Source organism: Nicotiana tomentosiformis, chromosome 3 (genome assembly GCF_000390325.3).
Source record: "Nicotiana tomentosiformis chromosome 3, ASM39032v3, whole genome shotgun sequence".
Lineage (NCBI taxonomy): Eukaryota > Viridiplantae > Streptophyta > Magnoliopsida > Solanales > Solanaceae > Nicotiana > Nicotiana tomentosiformis.
In genome coordinates, this window is record NC_090814.1 from 57,208,511 (window position 1) to 57,226,210 (window position 17,700).

Consider the following 17,700-nt stretch of genomic DNA (forward strand, 5'->3'; position numbering starts at 1 on the left):
GAGAACTAAAACTAATCCCTCCAAACCTTTACTTTTTAGTCATTTAGCATCCTTTTTAAATAGGTTAATTCTCTCCATTCTTCTACAAAAATTTAGACCCGTCGTTGCTGCTCTGATTTTGGTTGCTCAAAAGCACTGCTCCTTTTCCTTTACGTTATTATCAGGTATGAGATCAAACATCTTCTGTTTTATCTCTTCTCCCTGAAATTCCATCATTATATTCCTATCTACAGTATTTTAGGTTTCACTATTGAAATAAATCTCTCCTAAATTTTTATTGTTAAATATTTAAAACATCGAAAATCAACTTGATTCAGCTTCATATGGACGAGCATGACCCAATGTTGAATGTGAAGTTGCATTCCAAGCATGGAGAGTTTCTACCATTGCAAAACTTCTTGGTAGAAGAGGAACCTTGGAAGAAGATTTTGGTCTTGTCCATCTGATTGTCTTCCTTTTCCAGCATTTGATGTTCTAGAAAAATTGTTAGTTGAACCCTTTGATGCATTAAATTAACCTTCCAAGTTACTTTCTCTCACTCATTTTCCAAAAATTAATGTACCTGAGACACTGGTAGTTGATCCTTGTGATGCATTAAACCAACTCTCTAGTCTGCATCTGGAAAACTTATTGGTGCTCTTAGTTGAGCACTTGGTAGAGTAGTTGGACAACTTCTCTTGTTGTGTCCCTTTATTTTACCCAAGATGCAGGTCATTTTCGTCCCATGCCTAGATAGTTTTTCAGTTTTTTTGGTTTCGGTACCTTCCTTCCTTCTTAGTTTCTTTAGCCTCCTTGACACTTTCTTGATTTCAGGTGGGGCAATTGGAGGGTTTTTAGATTATAGTCACATCTTTATATTATTCAATGATTGAATAAAGTCTGAATAAGTCCTGAGGCAGAGTTTCTTGGTATACTAGTGAGCAATGTAATCTGTAGGTTTCAATTTCTTATGATGAATTGCTACAATGGCATGTCCGCAAGGAATATCTTTGAGCTGCCATGATCTACAACTACAAGATATATCATTCAACTTAACAGTGTGCTTCCAATTTCCTTCCATTATTCATATCCTATTCTATTGTGTACATTATTGACTTTGCAGTATTTTCCTGTAAATTCTTCAAAGCAATAGGGGAGATGTGAGTTATTCAGGTATTTGAGAACTCTCTTAACTAGGTTGTTCTCTTCATTGTCTTCACTTTAATCTCCTCAAGCAAAGTAATTATTATTTTTTCCTTAGAAAAAATATCCATGCATCAATGTTCTTAGTGATAGTGTTATTCACCATATTACACTTATTAAAATATGAGAATTAAATCTTATACCACTTTTCTTTATTGTAGTATAGCAACTCTTCAACAATGTTCTTGCCCAACATTATACATCTATTAAAGTTCTGTTTCAACTCAGATTCAAATATGGATCTTGCACATCTCCAATATCGCTTCTTCTCTCTATACCCTTTCAGGTTATAGACCAATTTGCTAACATATGTCTGGCATTATGCTCAACCATTGGCAAAAACTCCCTCACATCACTTTTCAATCCTTACAAGATGAACTTATTTATCAGTAATAATTAAAAATAATAAAATAAGGAATGGCTTGATAGATATTATTAGGATAAAAAATCAGGGTAATGCAAAATTTTGTCAAATAATGTTATAACGATAATAATAAAGACAATGCAAGTTAATAATAACAGTAATTAAAGCAGATAGAGAAGGCGTAAATTTAACGTGGTTCAATCAAGGTGACCTACGTCCATAAGCGGAGAGGAACTATTTCACTATACCATTATGAGTATAAAAGAGAGTACAAAATACTCTAATTAATCTCAAATATATCCCGAGAGAATAACCTTACAAGATTATTCCAAAAAAAGGGGTTCACACAAGCATTTTTTCAATACTCACTCTCTTACAAAATACTCTCAATAAAGGAGGATAAAGAAATACAAGAGAATGAAAGGCTCTTGAATTAGTGTGTTTAGAAAAGAAGAGCAACATTAAAGACAAGAGAATGAAAGGCTCTTGAATTGGTGTGCTTAGAAAATAAGAGCAATAATACTATTTATATGAGAAATTGAACAAAGTTCTGCTTGTTTACAAAGGCAAGTTGCAAACTTGCAAAGAGATCTTTACCACTTATTCAAATTTGGAGACTAAGAATATGTATAGGTATATGCCTACTTGCCTACTAAGAATGTATTGGATTTTGCAATAAAGAAATAATCTTCTCCTTTTTGTGTAGCTAATTAGGTCACTTTACAAATCTCCAGTTTAGTCTAATATTGATTGATATAGTAAATTGCTCAACCCTCTCGGTAAAAGCCCTTATGGGCTAAATTATTCTTCATAAATATCAATCAAGTTCAAGCATTGCTTGAACTTGCTAACTGGAAGTGGCTTCGTGGACATGTTAGTAAGGTTGCCTCTAGTATTGATCTTTTGAACAGAGACTTTTCCTTCAGCAATGGTTTTCCAAATAAAATGATACTTAATATCAATATGCTTCGGCCTCTCATGATACATCTGGTCTTTAGTCAAATGAATGATACTTTGACTCTCACAGAAAATAATAATACTACCTTGGTGTAAACTGAGTTCAGCAAATAAACCCTTCAACCATAAGGATTCTTTGATTGCCTTAGTCACTGCCATATATTATGTTTCAACAGTAGATAAAGATACAATATGTTATAACGTAGCTTTCCAACTGATAGCACAACCACCAATACAAAATACGTAGCCCGTTAGTGATCTTCTTTTGTCAAGATCACATGCATAACCTGAGTCTATAAAACCAACCAAAGTGTTAATATTTCTTCCAAACTCCAAATATGTGTTTGAAGTACCTCACAAGTATCTAAAAATTCATTTCACACCCTGCCAATATGTTTTACCATGCAAGCCATATATTGGCTTACCATACTCATTACTTGTGAAATATCTGAATGTGTACATACCATTACATACATAATACTGCGAACTGTACTAGAATAAGGTACATATGCCATATACCTTTATTTTCTCTAACTGCAGTGACTAAGCAGCTGATAACTTAAAATGATCAACAAGAGGGGTACTCGCTGGTTTAGCAATATTTCATGCCAAACCTCTCCAAGACTTTTGCCAAGTATTTCTTCTGGGTCAGGAATATCATGTGGACTCCTTGATTGTTTTTTATATACATGCCAAGGATTTTCTTAGTTGTTCATAAATTTGTCATCTAAAAATTCACATTTCAGCTGACTATTTAAATTGTGAATTTCTATCAAATCCTTAGCAGCAATCAGTATGTCATCAACATATAACAGTAAGTACATAAATAAACTATCATTTAACTTTCAGAAGTAAACACAACTATCATACATGCTCCTCGAATAACCATGACCCAATATAGAGGAATTAAACCTCTTGTACTATTATCTTAGAGATTGCTTTAATTCATACAAGAATTTCTTTAATAAGAAAACATGATCTTTTTTCCCTTAATTTTCAAATTCTTCGGGTTGATGCATGTATATTTGTTCCTCAAGTTCACTATGTATGCCCTTCATAGGCAAAACTCAAAGAAGAACCTTCTTACTCTCCATGAACGCTACCTCACGAACCTTCCTATCAACATAACCCTTCTTCCTAGAATGCGCTCTATGAATCCGCTTTTGAATTAATTTCAATTTCTCCAAGGCATCACGAACTAAATATGTGCCAAATAGTCTAGCCTCGCCAGGCTCAAAACAACCAACCGGAGAATGACATCGCTCCCATATAAGGCCCTATACAGGTCCATCTAGATGCTCGACTGAAAGTTGTTATCGTATGCGAACTCTGTTAATAGAAGAAATTGATCCCACTGACCTCCAAAATCTATAACACGGGCTCTCAACATATCCCCCAAAATTTGAATGGTTCGCTCGGACTACCCATTCATCTGAGTGTGAAATGTGGTGCTCAACTCAACCTACCTACCCAACTCATGCTAAACCGTTCTCTAGAAATATGAAGTAAACTGTGTGTCGCAATCCGAGATGATAGAAATAGGTACGCCATGCAGGCGAACAATCTCCCTGATGTAGATCTTAGACAACTGCTCCAAAGGTAGGAAGTCATGACTAGAAAAAAATGTGCAGACTAGGTCAGTCTATTCACAATGACCGGGAACAACGTCAAATCTCCTCAATAGCTGTGGAAAACCTACCACAAAGTCCATAGTAGTACGCTCCTACTTCCACTATAGTATCTGAATGGTTTGAAGCTAACCATCTGGTCTCTAATGCTCATACTTGACCTACTGACAATTCAAATACCGAATAACATACCCAACAATGTCTTTCTTCATCCTCTGCTACCAATAATGTTGCTTTAAATCATGATATATCTTCGTAGCACCCAGATGAATAGAATACATCGACACATGAGCCTCCTCAATAATCAACTCTCTCAACCCATCCACACTAGGAACACAAATCCGGCACTGAAGTCGTAATACATCGTCGTCACCAATGATCACTTCCTTAGCACCATCTTGATGCATTGTATCCTTGAGGAAAAACAAGTGGGGATTATTATGTTGACAAGCCTTAATGCGCTCAAATAAAAATGATTGTGAAACAATACGTGCAAGGACTCTGCTAGGCTCCAAAATATCGAATCTCACTAACATATTGACTAAAGCCTGAACATCCATAGCTAAAGGACTCTCCACAACTGGAATAAATGTTAAACTCCCTATACTCTCTGCCTTTCTGCTCAAGACATCAACCACCACATTAGCCTTCTTCGGATGATAAAGAATAGTGATGTCATAGTCCTTCAATAGCTTCAACCACCTCCGCTGCCTCAAGTTCAAATATTTTTGTTTGACTAGATGCTGAAGAATCCGATGATCCATATACACCTCACAAAACACGCCATATAAGAAATGCTTCCATTCTTAAGCGTGAATACAATAGCTATTAACTTCAAATCATGCACTAGTAGTTCTTCTCATGGAGCTTCAACTGGCACTATGCCAAGACAATCACCCTACTATCCTGCATCAACATAAACCCAATGCCAACTCGCAAAGCATCACAATATACCGCATATAACCCCAATTATAAAGGCAAATCCAAACTGGAACTGTGGTTAAAGCTATCTTGAGCTTTTGAAAGCTCTCCTCACACTCATTTGACCACTTTAATGGAGTGCCCTTCTGAGTCAACTTAGTCAATAGGGCTGCAATGGATGAAAATTCCTCCACAAAGAGAAAAGAATACCCACCCAGGCCTAAGAAACTCCCAATCTCTATAGCGGTAGAAGGTATGGGCCAACCCCGAACTGCCTCAATCTTCTTCAGGCCCACCTTGATCCCATCACTAGATACCACATGACCCAAGAACGTCACTGAGTCCAACCAAAACTCGCACTTGGAGACCTTACAACGTCTTCTCCCTCAAAGTCTAAAGCACAATCCTCAAATGCTACATGTGCTCCTCCCTACTACGGGAATATACCAATATATAATTAATGAACACAATGTCAAAAGAATCTAAGTAAGGAGGAAACACATTATTCATCAAATGCATGAAGGTTGTTGGGGCATTAGTCAAACCAAAAGATATCACCAAAAACTCATAATGCCCATAACGAGTCCTATAAGCAGTTTTAGAAATGTCTGAATCCCTGATTTTCCACTAGTGATGCCCCGACCTCAAGTGAATCTTCGAGAACACCCTGGCACCTTGAAACTGATCAAACAAATCATCCATGTGCAGTAGTGGATATTTATTCTTAATACTTACCTTGTTCAATTGCCGATAGTCAATGCAAATTCTCATAAAACCATCCTTTTTCTTAACAAACAACGTTGGTGCACCCCAAGGTGACACATGAGGCTTGATGAATCCCTTATCGATCAACTCTTGTAACTTCTCCTTCATTTCCTTCAACTCATCAAGAGCCATACAATACGGAGGAATAGAAATAGGTTGAGTATCTGGAGCCAAATCAATGCCGAAATCAATATCCCTATCATGTGGCATGCCTAGTAAGTACACATTCGAAAACTCCCTCACAACTAAAACTGACTCAACAGTAGGAGTGTCAGCACTAACATATCTGACAAAAGATAAATACACTAAACATTCCTTCTCAACCATCCATTGAGCCTTGAAAATAAGATCACTCTGCTATGAGTGTAACCAAGAGAACTGTTCGGCTCTAACCTCGGCAACCCCAACATCGCCAATTTCACAGTCTTAGCGTGACAATCAAGAATAATATGGTACGGAGATAACCAATCCATACCCAAGATCATATCAAAATTCACCATATCTAACAATAAAAAGTCCACCCTCATCTCAAAACCACATATAGTGACCACACATGACCTATAAACTCGATCCACCACAATAGAATCCCTAACCGGTGTATATACAAGAACAAGGGTAACAAGCAAATCATGTGGCATATCCATACAAGAAGCAAAGTATGATAACACATATGAAGAATTAGAACCAGGATCAAACAATACTAATACATCATTATGGAACACATAAATAATACTTGTAATCACTGTATCTAAAGCAACAACCTCGGTCCTTCTTGGGAACGTATAGAAACTGGCCTGAACTCCACTGGACTTAGCTCCCTCTCTAGGACGACTATGTCCTGGATAACCTCCAACCCGAGCTGGCTGAGCGGGTCATGTAGCAACCGGTGTGAAAATCATAGTCTGACCTACCTGCTGCACTAGACCTCTGCGAAGACGAGGGTAGTATTTCCTGACATGCCCAACTCTCTATACTCATAACAACCTCTGAGCGAAAATGACTGCTGGGCATGAATCAGACCCCGTGAACCAGAATACCCACTAGAGGGACCTGGTACTGATGAACTCTGAACAGATATAGCGCAATAAGAACTTTATGCTGGAAGTGCACTGAATGATGACTACACAGAAGCTCTTCGACTAGGTTTATAGTAGGAAATGATGACTGCGGGACACTGAATGATAAGTTGTCCTGCTAGAATGGCCTCTCTTGAATCGACCTTGTCCTCCAGACGAGGCACCACTGAAGCTACCAGAATCTCGAGACCTCTTATCCCTACCCCGTGTAATCTCCCTAGTCTCACTGTGGATGTACTCAACACGATCCTCTATCTCCACAACCTAGTAAAATAAAGTTTTAGTCTCTGCCTCTCTAGCCATAGCAAGCCGAATACTGTAGTGAAGACCCTCAATTATTCTCTTCACTCTCCCCTCCTCAATGTGAATCAAAATAGCAGCATGATGATACAACTTTGTAAACCTCATCTCATACTCAGTAACTCATATCTAACCCAATTGAAGGTACTCAAGCTGCCTCATCAACTCCTCTCTCCTGGTGCGTGGCGCAAACTGCTCCATAAAAGCCTTGGAGAACTGAGCCCCTATAATAGGAGGTGATCCAGCTTATAAACCAATCACCACTTCTTGGTTGGACCTTGTATCTGGAAGGCAATGAAGTCAATCCCATTGGACTCAACTAGTCCCAAATTGCGTAGAATCTCATGTCAACGATCCAAGAATCCTTGCGCATCCTCTGAAGGTGTACTACTGAAGTGAGGAGGATGAAACTTTATGAACTTATCTAACCTCTTTAGCTTATCAGATAACATCACATGTCTATCTTAAGGATGCACGACAATAATAGGTTGACTCCATCTAACTAATAACATTGCAGAGGTCTGATAACCATGGGCCACCTGCTCTAGAGTACGGGTAGCTGGAGTCTATGGTCTGCCCCTTGCCTGGGAAGTAGGTGGTATAGTAGGAAATGCCCCAACATGAGCCAAACTCTCAAATCCCCCAACCATGTGAATCAAATTATCATGAATAGCTGGTGAAACAAATAAACCCTGGGGAACCTAAGCTGGCACCTCCGGCTCGACATAATCATGAACTTGTTCCTCAATAGGAGCTACTAGTGGCTTCATGGCAGATGCCCAAGCAGGGACCCTAATTGTAGTGCGTGCTCCATCTCGATCTCTGCCTCGGTCCCATCCTATCATAACCCTGCCTGGTTTACTGGCGCCTGCTCAACTGCACCCGACGACCGTATCCTCACTATATGTGAGAGAATATGAGAGCAGAGATTTAAAATTAAGGATAAATAAATCCGCACGATAAAGAATGAAAGAAAGTGAAGTTTCCTAACAGCCATGTAGCATCTCGAAGATAAGTACAAACGTCTCTGTATTGATCCGCAACACTCTACTAGAATTGTTTATGACTCGTGAGACCTAAGCAACCTAGTGTATTGATACCAACTTGTCACAACCCAAAATTTTACCGGAGTCGTGATAACACCTAACACTAGTTGCTAGGCAAGCTAATAATCAATAAGCAGAAGGAAACTTAAATAACAGTATTAAATAGTCTCAACAATGGAATAACATAAATAACTGAAGTCAATAGTAACAATATAACTGAAAACCATCCCACGACCTAGTGCCATCGAGTACATGAGTTTTACAAATACTAAATGCAGAGTCGGAGTCCAAAAGACATTACTGTCTGAAAGATGGAAGAGTAATATCATGAACTAAGAGAAAATGGAGTTCAAGGCATGCAAACGGAACAACAGCTACCTCAAAATCTCCAAAATTGGTATTGATGCCACTCTCTAGCAATCACCTCTCTCAACAACACTTGGATCTGCACATAAAGTGTATAGTATAATATGAGTACAACCGACCATATATACTCAATAAGTAACCAACCTAACTTCGGGCTGAAAGCAATGACGAGTTTGGCAAGGTCCAATATTCATTTCTAATAGCCAATAATAGAAATAATGGTATATAACAGCAAAAGGAAAAGTAGCTCAAATAACATCTAACTTAACCTTTTCACATTAAGAGAATAATTAAGCATGATTTTTAAGAATAATAGTTAAGGCATATATTCTTCCACAGAAATCACCTAAACATAGTTTTTATCAATTTAACTATGATTTCAAGTCCTACACATCAAATAGAGACATCAAATACCAATTAGCATGAGGGAAGAAATACAACTATATACCTGCATGACAAGTATTCATGACAGAATCAATAATATCATAGTTAAATCATCAAGTATACTAAATCTCAGCACATGCATAGTGCCTGGCACACATACCCTTCAATCATCACACACAACCACACTTAGCATTATACGGGTACCTGACGCAAGTCCCTCACCAAGCACATATATGATATGTGTACCTGCACCCACACATTATTACCTGACTCCGAAGGGACAGGTTCTAGGCCAAGTGTTAATCGGATCTAAGTTAACGATCAATATCACTTAGCCCAATATAGGGTGTGGCACACGCGTCACCTCACAATTAATACCACTTAACCAATGTTAGTCCTGCGTACGCGTCACCTTACTATCAGTATCAAAGCGGCTTTGTGGCCCAAGATCAGTCATCAACCGCTGAATTGTCAAATGCTCATATCTCACAGTACTCAGCTTAACTCGTGTCATGCATATAAGGACACCAATAACATGTGAGATAACATATAAAGAATGCTCAGAGACAAAGATATAATACGATGATGTAACATCATAACTGAGAATATGCCTACAATGAAGGCAAAACAACTCAATAAAGCAAGAATAGCCCTATCATGTCTCAAATAGATAGTCACATACCCTAGACATGATTTCTAGCATGAATAATAGTTCACGTAGTCATACAAATAGAGAACAACGGGGCATAATAGCAAATAAGGCAAATAATAGTTTAAAGTCTACCCGGATCTTGAATAACCCTAGTACATGCATATACGCTCGTCACCTAGCACGTATGTCACCCTCAACATGTATCAAATACCATAGACAACGAAACATTGCCCTCAAACCATGTTTAGACAAGTTACTTACCTCGAAGAGCGCGAATCAATACCTCAAAATGCCTTTCCTCACGAATCGACCTCTGAGCGGCTCGAATCTAGTCAAATAACAAACTATGATGTCACATAATGCTAAAGGAAATATTATCAGAGCATAAAGGCTTAATTTTTAATAAAAATACAAAGTCAACCAAAAATTCAACCAGGGGTCGCACCCCAGAACCCGATAAAAGTCACAAATCCCGATCACTCATTCCAACACGAGTCCAAATATACAAGTTTCATCCAAATCCGACTTTGATCGGGGTCCAAATCTTACTTATTCATTCTCCAAAATTTCTCACAAAACACCCAATTTCTCCTTTAGATTTCATCAACCAAAAGTCAAAATCAAGGATAAAATCATAAATAATAATCAAATCTGAGTTAAGAACACTTATCCAATTTAAGTGGGTGAAAATCGCTTCAAAAGTTGCACCAATCTAAGCTCCCAATCTCAAAATATAATAGAGTAAAGTCGAAACCTCGATTATAATATTTTGCATAGCGATTTTCGCTTTTGTGGACAAAATTGTCGCTTCTACGACATAGCTTCTGCGGATAAATGCTCGCACCTGCGAGCTCACTTAAAGTCCCGACCATCCACTTATGCGCCAAGTAACGCTTCTGTGGGGCCACACCTGCGTAAAAGGCCTCGCAAATGCGCCTTCACTTCTGCACTATATCCTCCACAGATGCGGGACTTCCAGCTTTCCGCCAAACCCCGCTTCTACAACCTCACATCCACTTTTGCGGACTCCTGCGGACCAAACCTCGCAGGTGCAAAACACCATAACCAGAATTGTAATCTAACATCCAAATAGTCTGGAATCCACTCGAAACACACCCGAGTCCTTCGGGACCCTGTTCAATCATACTAACGAGTCCTAATACATTATCCAAACCTATAAAAAGGCTCCAAACACCATAATTAATATCAAAACCAAGATCGTCGCTCAAGATCAATCTCTTAAGTTCATAAACTTTCAACTTCAAACCAAGCATTTGATTCAAGCCTAACCAATATGGAATTAACCTAAACTTTGCATATAAGTTCCAAATGACAAAACAAACATTCCAAGTCTCGGAACCATAATCCGGACCAGATATCATCAAAGTCAACTCCCAGCCAAACTTGTGAATTTTTTAAACCTTCAAATTTCCAACTTTTAATAATTAGAGTCAAATCAACTTAGGAGCTTCCAAGTTGAAATTTGAACATGTGCCTATGTCCAAAATTAACATACGGTCCTGTTGAAACCATCAAAATATCGATCTAAGGCCGTTTACATAAAAATCAAATCTTGGTCAACTCTTATAACTTAAGATTTCAACCATGGAGTTAAGTGTTCCGCTTCATTCCAAAACCTTTTGAAACCAAACCAACTATCTCAACAAGTCACAAAATAACAAACAAGCATACGAGAAGCATCAAATAGAGGATTGGGGCTCAAATACATAAAACGACATGCCAGATCGCTATAAATCTCTGTCGAGCAATCTCTTATAGGCACATGCCTATTTGCCAACTAAGAATGCGTGTGATTTCGCAATAAAAAAAATAAACTCTCTTTTTTGTGTATCCAATTAGGCCAATTTACAGATATAAATAATCTTCTATATGTTAGAAATCAATAATAGCTTTGTGCCATCTCCTAACTCGAGATCATTCTTCAACAACATTACAAATTATGACCATGTATATGTATTTTTATACTCCACAATAACCTAGGCTATAGGCAGCATTTGATTATTTCCATATTTATAAACAACTACTAGTAATTATTCCTTACATATCCCCTTTAAAAAACAACCATCCAAATCAATAAACCTTCTATAACCTATCAGGAAGGTATCTTTGGAGCATCAAAGCAAACATAAAATTTATGAAACACAAGCTTACCATTTTCATATATGTCCCCAACTTTCATCAGACAAATGGAACGTTGGCTGGTTCTTAGCACCTTATCTTTATATCTCTCAAACTCAATAATGTGATTACCCATAATCTCCTTCAATACCTTGGTCCTAGATCTCCTAATAGTTGTCTTGTCACATGAATACCCAAGTTATTCCTTATAGTCTCTTGAAACTTGAATATTTTTAGGCCATCTTCAACCCTTCCCCATTTCTTCATAATGGGGGCAACTTTTGCCATAATGGAGCTCCAACCCTCCCCCATTTTTGCCTCCAAAATGGGGATGAATAGTGTTCCTCTAAATATGGGGACACTATTCATCTCCCCCATTACTATTCATGCGTATTTTATTATTATTTTTATTATTTAACTCTTTATATATACCTAATTATGTTTATGTAATATCTTTATAATATTAATTTTACATATTAACTTTGGCGTATAATTCAAAAGCGGATTCATACAGCGCATTCTAGGAAGAAGAGTTATGTTGATAGGAAGGTTCGTGAGGTAGCGTTCATGGAGAGTAAGAAGGTTCTTCATTGAGTTTTGATAAATTAATTTTCGTGCATTTATTATTTTTATGTAAAATTGTAAGTTAATTTTATTATAAGTTATAATATTTAATATGAATTTTACCATTATGTAATATGTATTGAATTATCTTGTATCTCAATGATTTCACTTTTATTTGAATTATCCTTTAATATATATAATGTATAATATTTGCTTATAAATAATATAATTTAAAAATTTATGGTGTAAAATAATTTTATATTAAATTATATGTGATGAATATGTAAAAAAAAGAAGAAGATAGATTTTCTTTAATAGAAATAAGAAAATAAAATTTATATAAAGATAATAATATAATATTGAAGAGAGAAGAATATAAAATGAAATATTTTTTTTGGGAGTAAAAAATGGAATAATGGTTAAAATAACTTTCCCATTTTAGAGAGTATTGCATTTTGGAGGAGAAAATGGACGAAAGGGTTAGAGATGGCATTTATAGTTGGTAGTTTAGTGATCGTGTCTCTTTAATGCTTGGCAAGAAAATTAGAATTACAAAGATAGTTTCTGGTTTGATTTTAAACACTTGTAGATCGGGTGGTAAGTTTTGATCATAAAATCTTGATTTTTTGGATCAAGACGTCCATAGAATTACATTACATACCTTTAAGACATTTCGTTATAACTTTTTCAGGTTCATTCATAAGCTTTTTAATTTGTTTCTTCGCTTGAATTACATACCTAGTTAATAGTTCCCTAAACTACACTACTAGAAATTCGGCAAAAATCGACCAAGGTCGATCGACCAACTTTGGTCGATTTTTCAATTAAAATAAATAAAAATTAATATTAAAAAAACCGACTAAAATTGGTCGGTTAATTCGGCGGGTCATTTAAACAAACCGATCAACTTTGGTCGGTAATTTTACTTTTTAATAAAATCGACCAACTTTGGTCGGTTATTTTCGTGCGAAAATACAATTAAAGAGTATAAATTAAATAAAAGACAGTCTTAAAACAAAATGTACCAATGGTCTAGTGGTAGAATAATATCCTGCCACAGTATAGACTCCGATTCGATTCCCAAATGGTGAATCTTTTTATTACATAATTAAAATACCGACCAACTTTGGTCGGATTTTTTTTGCAATATTTTTTTTTGAATTTAATTGACCGACCAAAGTTGGTCGGTAATTTCCGACCAACTTTGGTCGGTATTCCTTTTCGATCACAAAAATACCGTTCACACGTAAATGGTCGCGTTTTGGTCTGTTTTTGACCATTACCGACCAACGTTGGTCAATTTTTTTGATCGGTTTTTACCGAATTTCTAGTAATGCTACCTAATACTCTCAAATATAAGCCCCTCTTCTTGCATAATCTTCTTACAAGAAGAGTCAAAGATTATTATGTTACTTTGCTTCTTTTTCTTGATAGATTTTACCTTTGTTTTCAACCTCTTCCCCATCTTCCACATCATCTGTTTCAAAACATCCAGCTTCAAAGCTTCCGTAGTAAGGTTCATCACCATACACCTTATCATCTAAGCTCTTTTTTTATCCTCTAGTTTGTTGAGCATTAGCATACTCATCATAACTTAAATATGCTTTGGTTGAGGATTTCCTTCACCTAGAGGAACTTTTTTTAGTGTCATGTGTTTTTTCCATCTTTTTACTCTTCTGGAACGACCTCTTCTCTTTTCTAAAATTCTTATACTCTTCATTCCTACCTTAGTCTTCAGTCCCTTTTTTTACACAGCTCATGATGTTAGAACTATGAAATGTTATCACTTATTAGTGCTCTCTCTATCATATCCACCACCTTTTAAAATATCATTTACTGCAGGGTCACCCTCACCAGTAGGCTCTCCAGCAGTTTCTGCACGCTCATCCTCACCAACAGGGTTAATAGTATTTTCATTAGGGTTATTTTTATTAGGTTTATTTGATTTTGAGTAGTCTCATGTGTTAGTGCCTAACTAGTCAATCACTCACAAGTTCCAACCTCATAAAAAATATCACTAGATTCCTTACCTACCCTAGCACCATTAAAATATACTTTTCTATCAAATACATGGTATGGCACTCTAACAATAGGTTCATCACATATCTGAGACACAAAAATGTCCAAAATATCCTCATTTTCGAGAGCATCAATAATGACACAAATACTCCTATCACTTTTGACTTCTACCAAATTGCCATGGTACAAAGTCCTAATGAATATATACCTGTTAATCGGATCGGGCTAACCCGTTTACAACCCGGTTCAGCCCGGTACTATAGCGTAGAGGGCGGGCTGGGACGAGTTGGGCGGGGAGCGGGTTTCAAATGAACAGTTTTTTGATACCGGTGCACCGGAACCTGCTAAGCCCGTTAACGAGTTTTTAACGGGCTACAACCCGGTTCAGCCCGGTTTTTACTTTTTTTTATTTTTTATTTTTTTATTTTTATTATTTTTTTATTTTGACCGTTGCCAACAGTCAAATTCAAATATGACCGTTGGCCAACGGCCCTTTTTTGCAGAAATAGCCATTTCGGCCTACCCCTTAAGAAAATAGCCCCCACACCCCCTAATATTTGATAAATTATAATTTTAACTTTTTAAAAACTATAAATAGCCCCCTTCTTCTTCATTTTTCCTCACAATTCACTCTCTTACTACTCTAATTCTCTCTTGATATTATTGATTATTGTTCTTAAATTCTCAATTACTTATTATTTCAAGTTTCACCAAATACTTAGTTTATCCATTACAAAATTGTTATTATCAAATATCAAGTATTCAAGTGAAGTGTGGTATCAACTATCAAGTATCGATCTATCAATTGAAGTTTGATTTTTGATATCAAATTTAGTGCGGCATCCGGAATCCCGGTACACTCGTTCTATATCTTTCTCTTCTTTGGTGTACATTTATTTTATTATTTAAAATTATTAATTTAATTTACATAATGGATATATTTAGAGCAACCAAAAAAACGTGCACTAGTAGAGGTGGTAGTAAGAAAACTTCCAAAAGATCAAGAGGTGATGCTTGTTCTTCTAGTAGCTTTACACATATTTCTGAAAGTTCACCTGAAAATTTAAATGTAGATTATGAGCGACTTCAAGAAAATTATGGTATAAATGATGATTTAGATGATAATTTAGATGATATTCTACCACCTAATAATCTTGAAACACCGCCAGCTACACCTGGTAATGCTAGTCAAACTCAAAATATTAGGGGTGGAAGTCGTGGTAATACAAGTAGGCCTCCCCTCCCTATTAAGAAGAATCAAAGATTAAGAAGTAAGTGTTGGAATTTTTTTGACAGACTAGAAGAAGATAAAAATTATGTAAGATGTAGAATTTGTAAGGATATTTATAAACATGGGACCGGTAAGGGAGGGGAAACGGGTCAATTTCATAGGCACATGATAGACAATCACCCTCTTGATTGGAGAGTAGATGAGGAAGATGGGCAACAAAAACTTAACCCGGGTACTGGAGGGTTAATGGGTAAATACGATATTAAGAAAGATCAGGAAGAATTAGCTAAAATAATTAATTTAGGTTATTTACTTTTTTAGTTTTGCTGCTTCACCATATCTTGTTACTTATATTCAAAGAATTTATAACCCTTTGTTTAAATGTATTCCTAGAAGTACTTGTAGAGCTGATATCTTTAAGCTTTTTGGACAATATCATACATATATACGTTATTTGTTCGTCAGTCTTTCTTGTAGAATTTCTCTTACTTCTGATATTGGTCGTGAAATGGTAATGATTAGTTGACTGTTACATGCCATTGGATAGATGATAATTTTTGTATGCAAAAACGTATTATTGCTTTTAAATATGATGAAGATCAAAGTCATACTGGTGCATTTATAAGTAATACTATCCATGAAGTTGCTATATTTTATAATCTTGCAGAATAAGTTTTGTGTGTGTCATTTGATAATTCTTCTAACAACAATGTTGTTATTACAATATTAAAATTGCATCTATACCCATCACTTCCTGAAATATTTCATGTTAGATATGTATGTCATATTTATAATTTGATTGTGAAGAGTGGCCTTAAATTATTTAGAGATGATATCACTTTAGTTAGAAGAGTTGTTGGTGTAATTCAAGGAAATAATAGAAGTGCTAGATTAAATGCATTTAAAGAAAAATGTATACACTATGGACTAAAACCAAGACTCATGCCTGAAGAAATAGTTACTATGTGGAATTATACTTATTTATTCTTAAAATATTATTATAAATATAGAATGCCTATAACTGAAGTTGCTAATTCTCATTGTACCGATCATAACCGTTTGTTAACATCTTGAACTTAGGATGTCATTGAAGGTGTTGTAAAGTTTTTACAAAAATTTTATGTGGCTACACTTGAGTTTTCTGGAGCTTATTATCCTACTATTGCAAATGGTTTAGTTCATATTGCTGAAATTTCTCTTTTACTACATAATTTGAAGAAGAAAGAAGGATATACTTCTGTTGTTGAATCTATGCTAGATAAGTTTAAAAAATATTTCTACCCAATTCCCCCTATCTACCTAATTGGTGCTATTTTAAACCCTTCTATCAAAATGGCCACTTGTCGCCAATTAATCACTGCTTTATATTCTTATATGGATATTGGACCAACTGAAACTCCTAATATTAACACTTGTATTTCTGATCTACACAAATATTTAGAAATATTATATAATTATTATGCTAACATTGTTGATGCTTCTTCAGCTGTAGATGCAAATATTCCTTCAAGTTCAGTTTCAACATCTGAGACCAGTGCTTTGGATGATAATGATGGTGTTGGAGATTATTTGATTTGGTATACACTAGGGGAATATCAACAAACCAGTAGCAGGAATATTGATGAACTTCAATTCTACTTGCAAAAGTCAGCAGAGCCCCGCACAAAAGAATTTCTACCACTGGGTTGGTGGAGGAGCAACTCAAATCAATTTCCTATTCTTTCGGCCATGGCTCGAGATATGCTAAATGTGCCGATTTCAACAGTCACATCAGAGAGCGCATTTAGCCAAGCAAGGCAATAACTAGGAGATGCCCGTCATTCATTGGGTAGCAACGCTTTGGAAATTCTAGTGTGCTTCAGAGATTGGATAACATCAGAACGACGAAATCAAGGGCCTGACGAGGTAGATGAAGCGGAGGACCAAGAAATTGGTGATATAATGGTTTATGGTTCTGATTCAACCAATGCCGGAAACCAAGAAACTCATGTTGACATGGATGAACTTACAAAAATGATACAAAGCATGTGATGTACTATTTCTTTCTTTTTTATATATAATTATTGTAAACTTTTAATTTGCAAGTTCAAAAATAACAAAATTAAA

At 36.1% G+C, this 17,700-nt stretch overlaps 1 long non-coding RNA gene across 1 annotated transcript; it reads right to left on the reverse strand.

Moving 5' to 3' along the window:
- Positions 1–8,426: 8,426 nt before the first annotated feature.
- On the reverse strand, positions 8,427–9,970 carry LOC104097771 (uncharacterized). The gene is made up of 2 exons (XR_686610.4): positions 9,903–9,970; positions 8,427–8,684 (listed from the first exon to the last, which is right to left on the reverse strand). It is a non-coding gene; the product is annotated as an uncharacterized lncRNA (long non-coding RNA).
- Between the last annotated feature and the right edge of the window lie 7,730 nt (positions 9,971–17,700).